Below are 19245 nucleotides of genomic sequence, written 5' to 3'. Positions count from 1 at the left end.
TGTGTGTCTGTGTCTGTGTGTGTGTCTGTGTCTGTGTGTGTGTGTGTGACGGAGAGCCTGGTGAATCCATGACACACATGTTCCAAACCATGACTCCTTTTTCCATGTTACAGTGGACAGAAAACATTTTCTTTTTGTCGTGGAAGAAAGAAAATCATAAAGGTTAGAAATAACATGAAGGAGAGTAAATGATGATAGAATTTACATTTTGGGTGAAATACACCTTTAATTTATCTGACTGCCTTGAAAAATTAAACAGGGTTTTCCTTGGTCAGAAATGGTCTTTGGTATAGTGAACAACTTTTCCTCTGATTATAAGTTGAGGAGAGTGAATTGCCTACTCAAATGGTTCTCCAGTAAGATGTGTGACATTCAGGTGAAGCAAATCAAGCTGTGCAGATCAGAAACATATTTAGCAGAGGTAGGTACCAGAATCAAGAAGTTATATTTACAACAAAATAAATTATTTATCTATCATAGATGATTAAATTTCTTAAATATACATTTAAGAAATGGAATTAAATATACACTTAAGATATCGCATAAGCAGTCTTTCAGAATGCTGTCAGTTACATGTAGATGCATACTGTGTACACATTAGTGAGTGGTGCTTATGGGGTGTCGCTTTGGGACGGGTGAGGGAGGAAAACAAACAAAAACAAATCCCAGAATGCTCACTACAAAAACTAGACTACACCACTGGCTGAATGTGTTAGATAAAGCGACCCAGTAGGTTTCAGGTAAAGTGAGCAAAGTACAATCTTTCAAATTTTATTCACATTCATTAAATAAATTGATATTCATTGGTTATTTTATAATAATCGTGTGTAATTCACAGAAAATGAGTGTGCAGTCAGGAATGTCAGATCAGAGAGTGAAGAAAGGAAAGAGAGAGAGCAGAGAGGAAGCTAGGCGAGGCGTGAAGCTAAATCTATGGAATGAAGAGAGGATGAGAAGAGCAGTTAATGAACTCAGGGAGCAGGAGGCGTTATGTAACCACACGTGCCATTTTTCCCGGATGCGTCCTGCCCAGGATTTCTATATCGCCTAAAATATCTCGGTTTTGGCTTTGTTTGCGTGTGCAGACCGATCGGTGTATGACATCAAAGTACCATACAGACGGTTCCTTATGCTTTCAAAACGCTCTCGAGGCACTTTGATGTCAAACACTGATCAGTCTGAGCCGTGCTGCTTTTAAGTCAAACACACCTAATATGTACGCGTAATTGCATCGCTTTGACCATAGATCCCACCTTCTCACACACATCATGATTGGTCAATTACAATGCCTGCATGTTATTGGTCAAACTACTTTTCGATCATTACCTTCAGCAAGCATGAAAACAGGAAAACAAAGCCACAAATCCTAGCAAGGAAGTGTCTGGGAAAAATGACACGTGGTCACCTGAATTATGCAAAAATCCTAATGCGCTTCTTAGCCAGGGCATGGAATGTGCCAAGGAGCACCCTGTAGAATGTAGGGCACAGGGTGCTGGCCATATGTCTGGGCGCAAACCATGCAAATCAGAGGAGTCTGAAAAGGAACTTGCAGCTCGCTCACAACTCTTTCTCAAAAGGGATTTCCCCTTAAAAGATCTGATGACTGGAAAGTTGCTTATGACGTTGCACCAGCAGCAGGAATTAAGGGATTTTCTGAAGAAAAAAAAAGAAAAGAAAAGAAAGCTGGCTACTACTCGTTCAAGAGCTTCATGAAGCGCAATCCTGGGCTCTGCTTAAAAAAAAAACAAGTACTCTTAGCTGCCAGGGCTGCTGGAATGAACCAACAGGTGGTGGTTCGAAGAATATTAGTTCTTCGCATCTCACAAAACTAGATATCAAAGATCTTCCCAGTCATCTGGAACTGTAACTAGAGTGGATTTCAAGACAATTTCTCTTCTGATCGGGCAGTGGGAGGGGCTGGGAAACCCTGGTTTGAGGTCACAGCAGGAGAGAACGACACAACAGTTGTTGCTATTGCTTTTAATGGTGTTATGCAGTACGTGCCACCACTGATCATCTTCAAGGGAAAGAGGGTGAGGCAAGAATGGCTCTCCACAAAATGCCATGGTGAGGGTTTCTGACAATGAATGGATTAATGCAGATCTCTTCTATGAGTGGGGAAAGATGTTTATCGCACAGCTCCCGACGGATGACAGCAGACCTCACCTCCTCCCAGTGGCGGATTTAGCAAATTGGGGGCCCAAGGCGAAGGTATGTATGGGGCCCCCCCCATCCAATCTTTAAAAAGAAAGTACTGACTAAATGGTGGATAGGCAGGTAAAGCTAATCTACGGGGAAGTAAAGGTTGGAGAGGAGAGAAAAAACCTTCCCCTTTAAACCCTGCATACACTTTACTCCAAAATGAAGATGGAAAGCAGAGAACACAGTGTAGCACAATACAAACTAACAGTCACGATGGAACCCAACAGAGAATAAGGTTTCAGATAACACGTCTTTGCCAAAATGCCAGGAAACCAGCACTGTTTATTCTTTTTTTTAAGATCAAATCAATATAACCAGCAAGAAAAGTTAGGGTAAACCCCCACAAACAGTCATCTACTTAACAAATACTGTCAAGACGAATAATTTACTTTGTATGTGTGAGTGAGTGAGTGAGGTTGCAGTTGGTATTACTTGAGATTGACATTTCAAACATTCTACAAACAAACCTATGTACATGATAGTGTGTGTGTGTGTGTGTGTGTGTGTGAGGGAGAGAGGCCATTGCATAAGCAGACCCATGTACAGGATGCAGGGTATGACAGAAAGTGTGTGTGTGTGTGTGTGTCTGTCTGTCTGAGTGAGTGAGTGAATGAGTAGTGAGTGAGAGGGGGTAAGAGGGGCGAACTGGGGAGAGGTGAGGTTGCATTTGGCTCCAAGCAAATCCATGTATATCCACGTGAGTGTATGTGAGTGAGTGAGAGAGAATGAGACCGTTTACATGTAGAAATTACATGTTTTTTCTGTAGTATTTACTTCACCACAAAATCATTTTTATTAGGGTATGGCTAGGGCTATTACTAGCAGAAGTAGGCATTTGACTCACCAAAGCCCCATCATCGTCATCATCGGTGTCAAAATGGCCATCACTGGACAACTCTTCCACCTCATCTGTGTCAAAGTCGATAACACTGTCGGTGACGGCGGGCGGCAACAACGTGATGTCCTTTTCATTGATTTCTTGGTTAATGTTATCCTCAACTACAACTAGCGCCACTTCACAGCTAGCTGTTGCTGATGCTGCTGTAGCGGCATGTTCAACGCTTTGGGCTGTCTGCATCCCCAACCCCAACAACAGTAGCCGTAAAAAAGTGTGTCATCTTCAGCAGCGTTGCCAAATACTTATCTGTGTCTTTTCGTTTTTTTCTCTAATTTGAGCCGCTTGGGTAACATCGTTTCATTTTCGCGTCTTGCTTCGTCTCTGTTTGTGTACTTCCCAGTCCTCCTGTCACTGTGTGTTTATCTTTCGCGCCGCGCACCGTCACGGACTGGTCCATTTCATTATGAAAGTAGGGGCTGTATATGTGTAGGGACAGATAACCATGAACTGGACATTTTAACTACTACTTCAATGTTTCAACGTATTTCTTAAGAATATTAATACAATTCACCATGTTTTTGAAGCGTTCATGATGATAAGGTTTTTGTTTTTGTTTTTTTGTTTTGTTTTTTTTTTAGGTTGGTTGGGGGCCCCCCTACTTCGACCGCCGGTAGGGGGCCCCAAGCAACCGCCTACCTATGCCTCTATGTTAAGACCGCCACTGCCTCCTCCTACTTGATGGCCACAGCAGCCATGTTTTTAATGTTATTAGTTTTCGTAGGCCTATGTGTGTTATTGTCACATTTTTATACTTTGGTAATTTTCATCAATATTCTGTTAAAATTTTGCAAATTTAACGTTAACATGCATTGTTTTGCATTGTACTCATTAACTGAGTGAACATTTGTATTTTAAGCATTCCCCATGTTTTTTGGGTTTTTTAAAGCATACATTTGATGAATAAAATTAAATTTTTGAATTGATTTTAATGTAAATGAATAATATGTTTTAATAAACAGAGTTTTTAAAATTCCTAAGATGAAGAATTATTTTATGATAAATTAGGGATGGCCCACTTTACTTGAGCTCATGATCTCAAAATGTTTATTGGTATATACCTTGCAAATAACATTTTATGAACTGTATTCAAATTGATATATTATAGTTGGACCTTAAACTTAAAAGTAATAAAGAAAAGAAAGAAAAAAAACTAGATATCTAAATTAAACGTTTAACAAAAAGTGGCCCACTTTACCTGCAATCATCCTATTAATGTAGGCCTAATATTCAAATGGTACTTTTTCCATAAAATAGGCTACTTATTTGGTGTTCATTAACTACTGATCTATTCAGCATTAGGCTATATAATGTTAGTTAATGACTTATAACTATAATAAAGTGTTTTTAATGATATTGTTGCAATCTTTCAGATACTCACCAGGCTCACGGCAGCGCAGCAGTCTCCAGACTCTTCTCAGAGGCCTCCACAGACACTCAAACATCCCACCTGCGACAAGATAAGATATTGTGAGCGATCACTTCTTAATAAACTAATCTGAAATAGATCAAACTATAAACTAGACTTAAACCAGGTTATAATCATCACGTCGTCGTTTAGGCTATTGATACAAATAATTCAAGTCCTATAGGCGCCGATTTCTTTTTCCGCCGGTCGGGCGGGTTTGTATAAAACTTATTGACGGCTTCTGTAAATATCGCACGCTGTAAAATTAAATCCGTAAAATAACAGAAAAAGCACTGGCAGCTTTACACACGACATTATCCAATAGTTTTAGGGACATTTGTGTTAACTCTAAAACACAATGCAATGGTGCAAAATTTAAAATACTGCACATATAAAAAAATAAATAGGCTACGGAAAAAAATTATTCAAATTATATACAGTAGGCTATGTTGTGTCCTATTTTTACAGATTTTATTTAGAGTGCACTTACGATTGACTTAACACTTACGCCTTTTATTTATTATTATTTTTAAATTCTGCATGATTACATAAAACATTTAACAACCACTGTTTAAAATCCAACGAATAATTTGTTTTGCTACAGAATGATATTTCTTGTTGACAGCTTCTATGAAAAATATTATGTAGCCTACACTAAGCTTTAAATTACGATCGGCTAGAAACGCATACGGCTTTTCTTTTTTCTTTTTTTACAGGTAAATACATAAATAATCACTTAAAACATTTTGACATTCTTACTCAAAATTAATTTAAAATCCAACGAATAATTCACAATGCTCCCGATCTTCAGTTACAAAAACAGAGCATATTCACAAGAAATTAACAAATATATCAACAGCTTCTATAAGAAATATGCACACATACTAAGCTATAGGTACTTGGTTCAAATTAATGGCGCATATCTGGCGTTTTTCCGTGGTCCAAAGTTGTTCGATAACTTCCACAAATAACTTCTATTCCAATGTTATTTTGTATTTAATAGTATGATATTGAAATCGAAATATTTACAGTGGATGAACTCGTTCTGAGCAATACCTGACAATAAAGTAGCTACGAAACAGGTTGAGAGAACGCGTCCCATCTGTGCTGAAAAAAACAATAGAGCCCTGCCCAAAACACAATAGAAAATGTAATGGTTTTAATGGTTATAATGGGAATTGTATTGGTTTTAATGGAAACTATAATGGTGTCTACTGGTATGTGATGGATTCTATTGGTGGGATGTTAAATCCTATTGGAAAAATGCCCAAAACACACTACAAAAAGGAAATTTGTAATGGTTTTACTGGAAAAAGCTAATGCTTTATGGTATTTTAATGGAAACCATTAGAATTTCTGTGATGGTTTCTATTGGGCTTCTATTGTTTGTTTGTTTTTTAGCATGGGATATTTGCAGGAATCAGATCAAACGCCGCTTCATACAGTAAAAACAAAGTAGGTTCTCACCTCTGGTGTTGGTTTCCATATTATTAGAATTTGGAAACTTCAACGCGCATCTGATTATTATGGGTTGGCGGCGCAGCTGTGGAACTGTTCCGCAAGTCAGTGTTGCCATATCCGTTCTTTACAATAAAGATAGTCACAATCTGCAAAATGTCATCATTAATCGGCATAGTTGTTTGTCATTATTTTCCTGTGTTTCTGTCTTTACCTGGCCCGAGCCCTCTACCCCACTGATACGTAAAAACATGCGTTGTTTTCCATTTTTACTTGTGTGCGCTGTTTAGCTTAATCACGGTACATGGCAACCCGCGACTGACAGGCGGGATTCTCTCAAGCTGCTGTCACACATTCTAGTCCTTGTTGTTGCATACCACTCGTGCACAGCTCTTACTATTTCTATATCTTTAAATGTTAGAAATAGTACGAATGATAAACACAAAATATTACTTTTTTTTTTTTTCTCCACGGAGGAATCAATGGTGACTTTACAATAAAACAGCATTTACTACTACTACTTCTGGGCATTACCAGGGAATCCGTCTCGCTTCCGCGCGTTCCACCCAACGAACAGCAGTTTAGAATTGGTTCTAATTTCTATTTTGATCAATAAAATTCTCGATTAAAAAAAAAACTAATTCGTATGTTCGTGAAGCAAGTGTTTTATTTTGCACTTCATTTTATAACCAACTGCTTTCTCTTCCTAGATCTGATAAGCTATTCCTACTGTTCCGCAAACTCATGACACTAAAGTTCAACAAGTACTCACAGTCTACAATAATGGCAACACATTCACTACACTAAAGAAATGCTTACCTTTCTAAACCCCTCTTCTCGCTGAAGTTGCCTCTGTTGCATGAAGGAATGAATGCACTTCACTATTTTTCTTTTTTCCCCACCAATTTCTCCAGAATTAAATCGCCTTATTCGGCATCTTCTTTTCGTCGGTGTTTTTATCAGTAGCTCCATTATACTGATTAAATCTCCGTTCTTTTAATAATTCCTGCAGAGAGAGATGAACAAGTTGTTCGTTGCCGAGAAATGTCTGTTCCCGCGCATTGCTTCCTTTGGTTGCTTTTTAGTTGAAAGTGGAGCATCGCGCCACCTACTGTTGATGTCTAACACCTGTCTATGCTAGTTAAATCGCACCAAAATGTACCAAATCAATAATAAAAAAAGTAGTTGCTCAGAATGAAATTTTCAGATGAGTGTGAGATAAACACAGACTGAGACATTCATATTATTCATACTATAACAGAAAAATAAACCGCCATACAAGACATTAATCCAAATAAAATAAAAATACATTCATGCAACCATAATCAATGTAGGGGATTAAACAAAATCACACTTATTAAACAAATCAAATAACTTCTTGGCCTTATCACTTCTCATAATATTTAGGGCCTCTGTATACATGGCAAGCTACATAAAGTTTTTTTTTTTTTTGATTGAACATTACAAAAATGTAAATCCAGATACACAAAATATAATAGCAATCTTAAACTGTAGAACAATGTTTCAGAGGAGAAAAATAAATACAAAGATTATTTGTGTAGCTATAGACCTCGTGTAGATGTCACAGTTACTTCACTCGCAGCTGCGCGCGCATTGTGGTGGCAGAAACACACTGCGGTCAAGCCAGCCGCCACTCCGAAATGCATGGTCAATCTAGCCGCCGCGCTGTTTTGTTATGCGCGCATATACAGTGCATTACGGCGATCTTCCGCTGGTCTTTCGCCTGCGTTCACTCAGCCATTTTTTTATTTTTTATTTATTTATTTTTTTTACTGCTTAACTTATACATACAAACAAGAACAAGGAAATAAGAGTAAGGGTAATATATATTAAGAAAATGAACTATACTAATTAATAAAGTAATATCAGATTAACTGTCTGTAATATTATTATAATAATCTCTAAAAAATGTATTTTAAATAGGCCTTATAAAATTAAATTGTCTAAAAGTGTTAAGTAACAACCTAATAATTAACAAACAAAATATCAAAATAACTGATGTTGAATTACAAAATAAAAGCCCTCCTAAATCTCATATCCAACCTGTTTTACTTGGCATTTCAGATCGTTCTAAAAAGGAACGTCCCTGTTACCACAGGCTAGTTTAAATTCAGATTGATAGTAGACCTTTTCAGATTGTCACTCACTAAAAATCAGACAAGTCTGATGTTGCATTAAAAAAATAAAAGCCCTCCAAAAACTCATATATGTGTTAAGTATTGTCTTAGATTTCGGATAGCTCTAAAAAATAAACTCTCTGGTTTCACAGACCAGTTTCAATTCAGATTAACAGTTCACTGCCCCAGGGTGTCTCTCAACCAGTTTCAGGACTGTCTGATGTTGCATTACAAAATAAAAGCCCTCCAAAAAACTCATATTCTACCTGTGATTTTGGATAGCTCTAAAAAATAAACTATTTGGTTTCACAGACCAGTTTCAATTCAGATTAACAGTTCACTGCCCCAGGGTATCTCTCAAACAGTTTCAAGACGATCTGATGTTGCATTACAAAATAAAAGCCCTACAAAAACTCATATATGACCAGTATTGTCTTAGATTTTGGATGGCTCTAAAAAATAAACTCTCTGGTTTCACAGACCAGTTTCAATTCAGATTAACAGTTCACTGCCCCAGGGTGTCTCTCAACCAGTTTCATAATCTTTATGACATAAACTCTCTGACTACTTACTATGAGCACAATTTGCATGAAAGTTGAGGCAATGGCCAACGACAGAAGTAGGAGTAAAAGTCGTAGAATTTTGTACGAGTACGCTTGTACAATATCATATGAATTTTATGGCGTTATTTTTTAGTCAAAAGTTATGAGCGTGTAAGACATGTTCACGAGCACATTATGTTATTTCACACGCGCAAAAATGAACCTTCAGCTGGCATGATAAAAGTACTCGCGCACAAATTCAACAACCGAGAGGTGTACAGGTAGCTGCGCGCGAGCGCCTGGCATACTCTCATAGGTTAACTCTGCTTGTACAGTGGAATCCTGCTTGCGCGCAGCGGGCTTCTGCTCGCGGAGTGCTGTTTTGCTCGCGCAGTGGATTTCTGCTCGCTCAGCTGATTTCTGCTCCCTCGAGTCTACATGACTTTTGACAATTTGGGGACGGAACCACGGGAGGGCACTGACTCTCTTATGATTGGTCAACTTTCATCGTAATCACACCCACAGGGACATCCTTGTACCTTGATTGACAGCTCTCATTACAGGAAGCACGGAGTTGGGTTAAGTTACCACCGAAGAAGAGTGGGAATGAATTAGAATGAGTTTTCTAATATACATAAAATGTCTCTGCACGTATAAAATGCTGCGCAGATCATAGTTAAATCACTGCACAGTGGACGGAATGGCGGCGACACCTGAAGATGTAGGCGTAAGTGATATTGATATATGATGGGGGCTGTGTGTTTGACAATGTAGCAATTTAATCTGAAATTTGTTTGGAACATGTAAGTAGCTGACAAAAGCTAATCAACCTTAACTAGCAAGTTTTAGGCTAGCGAGCTAGCAAACTCAGCAGGGGCTAACTAGGTGTCTCTCAGCAAACTAGCGTTTTAGTCAGTGCTGCATGTGTAAAACAAAATAAGCCTGGAAGTAATCTCACGTCTGACTATGTCCTGTTGAAGTGGAAAACAACATGAAATTTACACTGTACAATATCTGGGGGGACATTTACATGCCTTGACAGTGCTTCCCAGAGGTACAGGCTCCTGCCGACATGCAAACTGTATGGAAGAAGTATGTAAGAAGTCCAAGTCAAGAGGCGTTCTTGAAAGCGCTGTATGTTATAGTAACATACATGGTCACTAGTTCAACTAAAACACTTGCCATGAAAAGTTTGGGAACCACTGGCCATACTTTACGTTTTGTTTTACACATGCAGCACTGACTAAAACGCTAGTTTGCTGAGAGACACCTAGTTAGCCCCTGCTGAGTTTGCTAGCTCGCTAGCCTAAAACTTGCTAGTTAAGGTTGATTAGCTTTTGTCAGCTACTTACATGTTCCAAACAAATTTCAGATTAAATTGCTACATTGTCAAACACACAGCCCCCATCATATATCAATATCACTTACGCCTACATCTTCAGGTGTCGCCGCCATTCCGTCCACTGTGCAGTGATTTAACTATGATCTGCGCAGCATTTTATACGTGCAGAGACATTTTATGTATATTAGAAAACTCATTCTAATTCATTCCCACTCTTCTTCGGTGGTAACTTAACCCAACTCCGTGCTTCCTGTAATGAGAGCTGTCAATCAAGGTACAAGGATGTCCCTGTGGGTGTGATTACGATGAAAGTTGACCAATCATAAGAGAGTCAGTGCCCTCCCGTGGTTCCGTCCCCAAATTGTCAAAAGTCATGTAGACTCGAGGGAGCAGAAATCAGCTGAGCGAGCAGAAATCCACTGCGCGAGCAAAACAGCACTCCGCGAGCAGAAGCCCGCTGCGCGCAAGCAGGATTCCACTGTACAAGCAGAGTTAACCTATGAGAGTATGCCAGGCGCTCGCGCGCAGCTACCTGTACACCTCTCGGTTGTTGAATTTGTGCGCGAGTACTTTTATCATGCCAGCTGAAGGTTCATTTTTGCGCGTGTGAAATAACATAATGTGCTCGTGAACATGTCTTACACGCTCATAACTTTTGACTAAAAAATAACGCCATAGAATTTGCTGACTTGTTCAATTGTATGAATTATTACTACTTCGACATGACACTTTGTTGGGGGTTCTTTCTGATGGGGCCGTGGGATAAGTGTGATAAGCAAAGTTTAAGAAAAATCAAATACTGTGCAAAATGTATCTGCAGTACAGTTCAGTCAAGGTGCTCAGACCAACACAGACGTACCATTTGCCTTTGCAGCTTTGGGTCTTCTCCATAAACGCACAATACGGCCAAAATCAAATCCCAGGACAGGCCTTCCTTTGGTCTTCCCTTTCAGCTGAAACAAAGAGAAATATATACATTGAGACAGTGACCAAAATATTTGAGAGGAAAGACTGTAAGGAAAGTTATTATTAACACATAAAATAAGGATGCGTTCTTTAAAGCAAATCATTTATAGCTGAATGTGTTCAACATTACTGTGAAGAGTTGAATCATTAAAGGACTTGTTCAGCCTCCTTGGCAGCTTCTTCAAGATCAGCATTGAGTTCCCTGTTAATTCTAGCAGCTTTCTGAAAGAATAGGTCAAAAATATGAGATTATGAGATTTAAAAATGTCACGAAGCACAGAAAGAGAAAGAGAGCAAAAACTATGTGTAAATGAATTATGGATTACAGTTTGGAAAAATAGGAACAAGTTATGGCTTTTACAAGAGATGACTTAAAAGAGCTGCTGGAGTATGTGATCTGACGTAACTGCAAGACAGAAAAAAAATATTGAATTACATTTACTTCAGTACAATTACTGCTTTAACTACAAATACCACAGTAAAACTACGGCTACTGTGGTAAAACCAGGATTTAAACAATTGGTCTACATAATATTCACATATGCAGTTCATAGGGAATATATTATATTTGCCCTACAGTTACAGCATGAAATACTATTTAAACCTATAACATTTTACATTTAACGTTACCTATTTTGTCTCACAATTCTTTTTTGGGATGGACAAACTCGCTATTGTTGAGTTAAATCGAGTTATAAAGTCTCAAAAAAGAAGTAATTTTTTTTATTATTAATTAGGCCTATATAGAATTCCAAGTACCACAAAACTGCTCGTCCCCACAGCCATGTACAGCAGGAAAGTGCTTTATTTTGAGGTCAAAAACAGGATTTTCTACCATTTAAAATACAAAAGTCTATTCATAACTATCAAATATATGATATAAATGGCATAATAAAACAAAATGCCAAAAAAATATTATAAAATATATAATGAAAATAGTGGTCCCCTGGAGTTGTGTCACTGGTGTTACCGCTTAACAAAAGTCTTTTATTTTGGAATAAAAAATCACACTGATGACATCACTCGACTTCCTCCTTCCTATTTTCTAAACATCTATGAAAAAAGGCCCATGTTTAGTCCACTGTTTCTTTTCAGTTATGATACATTTTCTAATTTATCTCATGATTTCATATGAAGCTTTTAGTTGATGTCACTGGTGTGACCTATTTATTGTTAGGGAAATGTAAAAAAAAAACTATAATACAAATGGATTAAACTACTTAATTTAGTGAGTATACCATGATTGACAACATGTGGCTTGATACCTTGCATGAAAATTGTCACTGGTGTTACCTTCCTTATGGATAACACCAGTGACGATCAGTATATCAGGTCTAATGTATGTCACTGGTGTTACTGTCACTGGTGTTACTGTGCTGTGGTACTGTGTTACTGTACTGTTTTTGTCTGTCACATTAAATAAAGAAAACATAATCTCCTTATTTCTTGCATTTTCATTATTTTTCTGTAACTCTGACTACATGTGCAGATTTTTTTTTTTTTAGAAATAATATTTCATAAAAACTTTTAATATTGCTAAAGAAGGTAACACCAGTGACAAAAAAATGATACATGTGGTCTTGAAATAATTGCACAAAAAAGCTAAAAAAAATAAATAATTAAGTTGTCATTTATATGTATTCATAAAGTCAAAAGGCAATCTAATAATGTGGTCTAAGTATAAATGTAAAAAAAAAAAAAAACTTGACTCTACTAAAGCATAAAAATACAATAATATGTTTGCAGATATTTAAGAAAGTGCTATGATGAATACAATAAATACACTCTCAGAAAAAAGGGTACAAAACTTGTCACTTTTTGTCACTTATGACGCAATAACTTTCCAGGCAGCATTTTTGCACGAAGGCACCACATGAAACTGATTTCGGACAGGCTTCTGAGGCAGAGTAACGGTTTAATGATCTACAACAAAATAGAATGAGTTTTGGTGATAACTAAACAAATATTTAAATTACTATAATACTGATTTCTTGCTAGAAATAACATCAAAAGTGCAAAAGGTTAGTCAGAAATATACATTTACACACAAACTGACCACCAAACGTTATTTTCAGACGCTATCTTTATTTTTCAGCTCAACCATCACGGAATGGAATGCACAGGATTGAGGGATATCAAAGGCAGCGAAGGATACATCTATGCTGCCTTCAAAATTAGATCAGAAGAAGGTACCTCCGGGCACAGGAAGTAAAGCAGAATTTGGATTCGGACGTGCTTGATGCCCGCCTTGGAATGCTGCCTCCGAAGGAAGCATTTTAGAACTTTTGGACGCATATAAGACAATCTCTGACTGGACGCAGATGAGACCAGAAGCTAGACCTATAGAATTTACAAATGGCCATGCCCATGTTTACAGGAAGAAAAAGGTGGCACTGACATCCTGTGGTGAAACAATCCAGCCACTGCTTTCTCAGATTGGTTTATGTTGGATTAAAACTTCTTTTAAAATTCTGTCGAGTTTGGAAAATTCTGTACACATCAGAATATCTCTTCTTCTCTTGTCCCTGCAATGTCCGGATTTTGAAATCATCCCACGGACTCTCATTTTAATAAGCGTTTAATTCAACTAGATCAGGGGTAGACAACATCGGTCCTAGAGTGCCGATGTCCTGCAGAGTTTAGCTCCAACCCTGAAAAAACCTCACCTGCCTGTAGCCCTAGTAAAGACCTTGATTAGCTTGTTCAGGTGTGTTTGATAAGGTTTGGAGCTAAACTCTACAGGACACCGGCACTCCAGGACCAACGTTGCCTACCCCTGAACTAGATGATTACGACACACTGAAAATATACATAACCGGAAATAACTGAGCAGTGTTATTTCAAAACGGAAGTGCGTCACGAGGCTCAGTGCAAGTAGTCCATTGAAACTGTGGTTTCACGCTTTGGCTGGCGCTGAGATGCACTCTGCACTTGTGACATAATCACAACTATGTAGTGTTTTTAACCACATAATGTTTATTTTAGGTTTCAGACATTTAAATACACATAAGTACTAGTAAAACAATACATTAAGAGCTTTTTTTAAAAACACACGGATGTCTATGGAAGCAGCAATAACAATCCATTCAAATATCATTTTGCCAACGTGTTTTATACATATCAGATACACATAGTGTAAGTAACTATAAAGTTCACTCTATTCTTCTCCCAGCTCATTGGCCACTTACTTACATGTATTTTGGGAGAAACTGATGAATTTACCTGCTGTAAATTCCACTGACAGGACTCTCTGACTCACTCTGGGGGGACAGCTAGAATATTTTAAACTTACCAGAAAGGGTTAACAGCCTCATTGTTTGGTGTTTTAAGAACAATAGGCTAGTCTTTGTTCTTTAAACAGGGCATAAGAATAGTGGATGAAAACTGAGAGTGAATGATAGGGACTGTTGAAATCTAATGGTTGTGTCCAAATAACACAGAACTACTGCAGCAAACTGAACAAACCTCAACATTTAAACAGCAATTTTATTATATTTTTAATTAATAACATTTAATAAGAATCATGACATCATATAACGCTACACACACCATAAAAGTACATCAGAAATGCCATAAAGTGTAATATATTTATATTTGATAACATAACTTTATCTCTAACATAAAGTGCCATACCAGTGTAAGAAGACTACTATAAAAATCATCGGTAACACTTTACAATAAGGTTAATTAGTTAAACATTAGTTAATGTATTAACTAACATGAGCAATACATTTGTTACTGTATTTACTAATCTTCGCTAACGTTAGTTAATAAAAATACAGATGTTCATTGTTAGTTCATGTTAGTTCACAGTGCATTACCTAATGTTAACAAGATTTTAATAATGTATTATTAAATGTTGAAATTAACATTAACAAAGATTAATAAACGCTGTATAAGTGCAGTTCATTATTAGTTCATGTTAACTAATGTAGTTAACTAATGAACCTTATTGTAAAGTGTTACCAAATCATCTTTGTTTCAGTCATGTTATGAACTTTACATCAAATATGTGGGTGTAAGTGTTGGATGATGACTCATCATCACTGCAGACTACATTGACAAAAACAAAAGCAAAAAAAAAAAAAAACACTGAGCTGAATGAACTGCCTGACATCCTGTGAGCTCCTGAGAGAAAATGGCATGCCTGTCAATTTTATTCAAGTATAATGATTTAGAATAGAAATGATCACATGTGGTTTTGTCAGTCTTCATTATTTTTCTATTCACTATTTTACTTCTTTTTTTTTTTTTTGTAAATTGAGAATTACCATAAAGGATTATATTGGTTTTCTGATATCGCTACCACAGTGCACACTATAGAAATTAGTTTGGTGAATCAAGCTGGAAGAGGATGTGGTTTGTGGGTTTTTTGTATTACTTTGAATGTTTCAATACAACAAGAAAGAAAAACAGCAACAACAGGTCCTGTTTAGAAAATATATATGGTTGTTGTTGAAAACTATTTATTTTCCAAGTGTGCATTGAAATTATAGGGAGAAAAAAAAGTACATGTGCTACTTTGTTGCGGATCTCCTGTGAAAATGTTAGATGATAGTTGTCCTTTACAGATGAAATTTTGGAAAAATGTGTTGCAGCTCAAGTTCACAATCATCTCTCCAATAATAAATTGTTTGAGCAATTCCAATCCAGTTTCCGTCCCCATCATAGTACAGAGACTGCTCTTGTCAAAATTACTAATGATTTGTTATTGGTAGCTGATTCTGGTTTATTAACAGTACATGTCCTTCTTGACCTGAGTGCGGCCTTTGATACGATCTCACACAAAATACTCCTGGATAGTTTAGTTTATAGGGATCACTGGCACCCCCTGGTTTAGGTCTTATCTTACTGGTCGCACTCAGTTTGTTCAAATTAAAATGTTTAAATCAAGACCATCTACAGTTACTACTGGTGTCCCTCAGAGATCTGTTTTGGGCCCACTCTTATTTATCATCTATTTTCTTCCTCTTTGCCATATTTTCAGGAAATATGGTATCCATTTTCACTGCTATGCCGACGACACACAGCTCTACCTGTCTTCCAAACCCTCTTATTTTCCTCCACCTTCCTTGACCTCATGTTTAGCTGAAATTAAAGACTTTCTAAAACTTAACAGTGTTGAAACTGAGGTCTTACTTATTGGTACAAAATCTACTTTGACTAGATCTGATTTTTTTACTGTGGATATCGATAATAATGCAATTTATCCTTCTCAGCAGGTTAGGAGTTCCGGTGTCATTCTGTATAGGACACTTCCTTTTGAAGTTCATGCCAATAATATTACGTGTACTGCGTATTTTTACCTGCGTAATATTAATCGCCTCCATCCCTCTCTTGCAATGAATAATACTGCAGTTCTTATTCATGCACTGGTTACCTCACGTAATGACTATTGTAATGGTCTCCTTACTGGTCTTCCTTCTAAACTTCTCTATAAACTCCAATTGGTTCAGAACTCAGCAGCACGTGTTCTTATAGGACTTCATCAATCAAGCACATTTCTCCAGTTCTCCAACGTTTACACTGGCTCCCAGTAAAGTATCACATTGATTTTAAATTTTTTCTTCTCACATTTAGGGCACTTCACAACCTTGCTCTACCGTATCTTAACTGACCTTCTCCACATCTATACTCCTTCTTGCACTCTCAGATCTTCACACTCAATCTCTCTTGTGTCACCGTGTATAGGTTTAAGCACCATGGGAGCAAGAACTTTTAGTTTTGCGGCCCCTCACCTATGGAACTTTCTTCCCCCCAATATACGGTACAGTGACAGCCTTCATACTTTTAAATCTTGTCTTAAGACTTATCTTTTTACCCAGACTTTCTTATGACTTGCTCTTATTAAGCCTTTATTGTATTTATGATGTATGTATGCAGTTGTGCTGTTGAATTTTGTAATGCTGGTAGGACTTGTTTATTTACTGTTACTGTTTTTACCAATTTGCTTGCTGTAATGTGACCTTGGGTGTTTAGAAAGGCACCATTAAATAAAATGAATTATTATTATTATTATTATTATTATTATCATTATTATTATTACTACTACATTTTAATAATGCACTCTTACAAATAAAGGTTTAGGTTTCATAAGGGGATTTTCGCAGCAATGTCATAGAAAACCCATTTGATCCACATGCACCACCATTAAACACTCTTAAAATATTTTTGGGTTGCTTAGTTGCCTTTGCTGTGGTCCAACAGACAAGACACTTCAAAAAAACACATTAGACTAATGCTGTCATAATGCAGGATAATAACACCATGTGACAGATTTTCTGATACATCTATGCTATAAAAAATTAATAAAGATTTCAGCCTTAAAGCAGGTTTTTAACATGTTCATAATGGAGCATTACAGTTAAGGTTTAAGTGTGATTGAGGAGTAGCGATGACCAACTGGCTGACATCTAAAAGACCTTTTGGCTGTAATGGAAACTGACAAGATGCAAGAATAGCTAAGCTATGCCATGTGTAGAATGCTGCAGGGAAGATGTGGTTTTGTATAGGCCAAAGGCTGGAAACAAGTTTGCATTTTAGGGCTTCCAGTTCCAATTCTAAAGCTGACATTCACATTTTATTATGTGACATAAAATACATCAGTAATACTCCTTTATGCTTTAATGTGTCTTGAAAAAAAGGTTGGTAACAAGAGGATAAATGAGACTACAGTAGTTGTCATCAAACCATCTACACCAAACACACCCATCTCACTAGTCCACTTTAACAGCCACATTGTTTTTATATTCACACTCTTGCAAACTATTCAAACTCAAATCGTCAGGGAAAATGTGTTTAAAATAAACACTAAAGCAGTTGTCAGGAGCTTCATGATGATGTTGTTGAAGGCATGTGAACACGGTTTATTTCATTTATAACCTACGTTTAGCTTTTTACTTCTGCTCATTGCATTTAGGCTTCAGAAGGCTTAATCTGTGAAGATTATCATGAAGAACACAACATGTAAGAATCATAAACTTTTCTTGGTCACAAAACATATTTTCTGCAATAATCCAAAAGTCAATGGAAAATCCCATTGGGTTTTTGTCAAGGGAACATGCAAGGCGATGTGAACTTCTGGGGTGGCCTAAAAAATACATCACCATTGCCCAGATTTTATGCACATTGCTGAGGCTCAGTGCTGTTTTTGTTCCCTATAACAGTACAGTTGGGCTAAAAGTGACAATCTGTGATTTAAAATTGTAAAAGGTAAGCCCTTTTTACACCCAAGGGTCAAACCATCTCATGGGAACTCAGGGAAAACAAAATTATCTGTTGTTACACAAACACCTAAATAAACTCAATTAAACATAAGATTCAAAATAAATTGACATCAATTTAACCAAAATAAATACAAGAAATAAACAATATACAATACATTTATACATACAGTATATTCCAAATAAACACAACAAACAATGATCCCCCTGCTTAGCTTAGCAAGTCAACTATGCCTGCATTACCCAGCGTTCCATATGATGGTATAAAACGGGAAACAGGAAGGCCGCACTTCCTCTTAAACACCCACCCCAGAACCATACTGCAGTCATGAACCCAGAGGAAAAAAGATAAGGAAATTAAATGAATAAACTTTAAATAAATAAAGAAATTACAAGAAAAACTCTTGGTGTCTCCCTTCTCTTGACCTAATGTGCAGCTTAGACAAGAAAAACAAGTCCAAAATTGTATTTAAACAAACAATAAAAGACAAACATTCATACAGCTAAATGTAAACTGAAACAAACATTAACCTAACAAAACACATGTCATATACCAAAGATTAAAGTTAACTTATGACATCGTCACAACACTCATTTCCAATAAAAAAAACAATACTCATCGAGTTTGAATACTCAAGGTTACAATCAAGTATTGTCAGAATAACAGTACCAGTGCTTGACTCAATTTTCCATTTCCAGTGTAACAAATGAACTGAAGGTAAATGCCCACAGCAATTTTTACAGTCTGGCCCTTTTGGGAAAATCTTGTCCTTCAGATTCCTGGAGAGCTGTTCCACAAAGTGAAGGCATGTGCTCCTAATATATGCACAGGTGGGGAAAGAGGCGGGGAGCCCATGAGCAACCAGCCAAAAAAACATAATAACATAAGAAGCAATTGTCATGTATTCACCCCTCCACACTAAACTCCATCATCTTCTTCATAACTCTCAAACCATGGTTGGACAGAGCTAGGGACATTGGTGATGATGGACACTGGTTTTGTTTCCTCTTCTGAAAGTTTTATTTCTGGTGAGACATGTATATAGAATTTACTTTGGCTACATGTTTTCA

The 19245-nt window shown here is 37.1% G+C and overlaps 2 long non-coding RNA genes across 2 annotated transcripts in view; one reads left to right on the top strand and one right to left on the bottom strand.

Annotated features, from left to right (window-relative positions):
* Positions 1-7059, bottom strand: part of LOC131536924 (uncharacterized) — a 33652-nt gene extending 26593 nt beyond the window's left edge. The window contains exons 1-2 of the long non-coding RNA XR_009270141.1: positions 6783-7059; positions 4479-4547 (exon numbers count right to left, since the gene is read on the bottom strand). This is a non-coding gene — a long non-coding RNA (uncharacterized LOC131536924). The remainder of the gene's footprint in view (positions 1-4478; positions 4548-6782) is intronic.
* Positions 836-13338, top strand: LOC131536925 (uncharacterized). The gene is made up of 3 exons (XR_009270143.1): positions 836-2211; positions 4471-4567; positions 13047-13338. It is a non-coding gene; the product is annotated as an uncharacterized LOC131536925 (long non-coding RNA).
* Positions 13339-19245: the final 5907 nt, after the last annotated feature.

Source organism: Onychostoma macrolepis, chromosome 03 (genome assembly GCF_012432095.1).
Source record: "Onychostoma macrolepis isolate SWU-2019 chromosome 03, ASM1243209v1, whole genome shotgun sequence".
NCBI lineage: Eukaryota > Metazoa > Chordata > Actinopteri > Cypriniformes > Cyprinidae > Onychostoma > Onychostoma macrolepis.
Note: the sequence above shows the minus strand (reverse complement) of the source record. Positions and strands in the feature narration are given on the sequence as shown.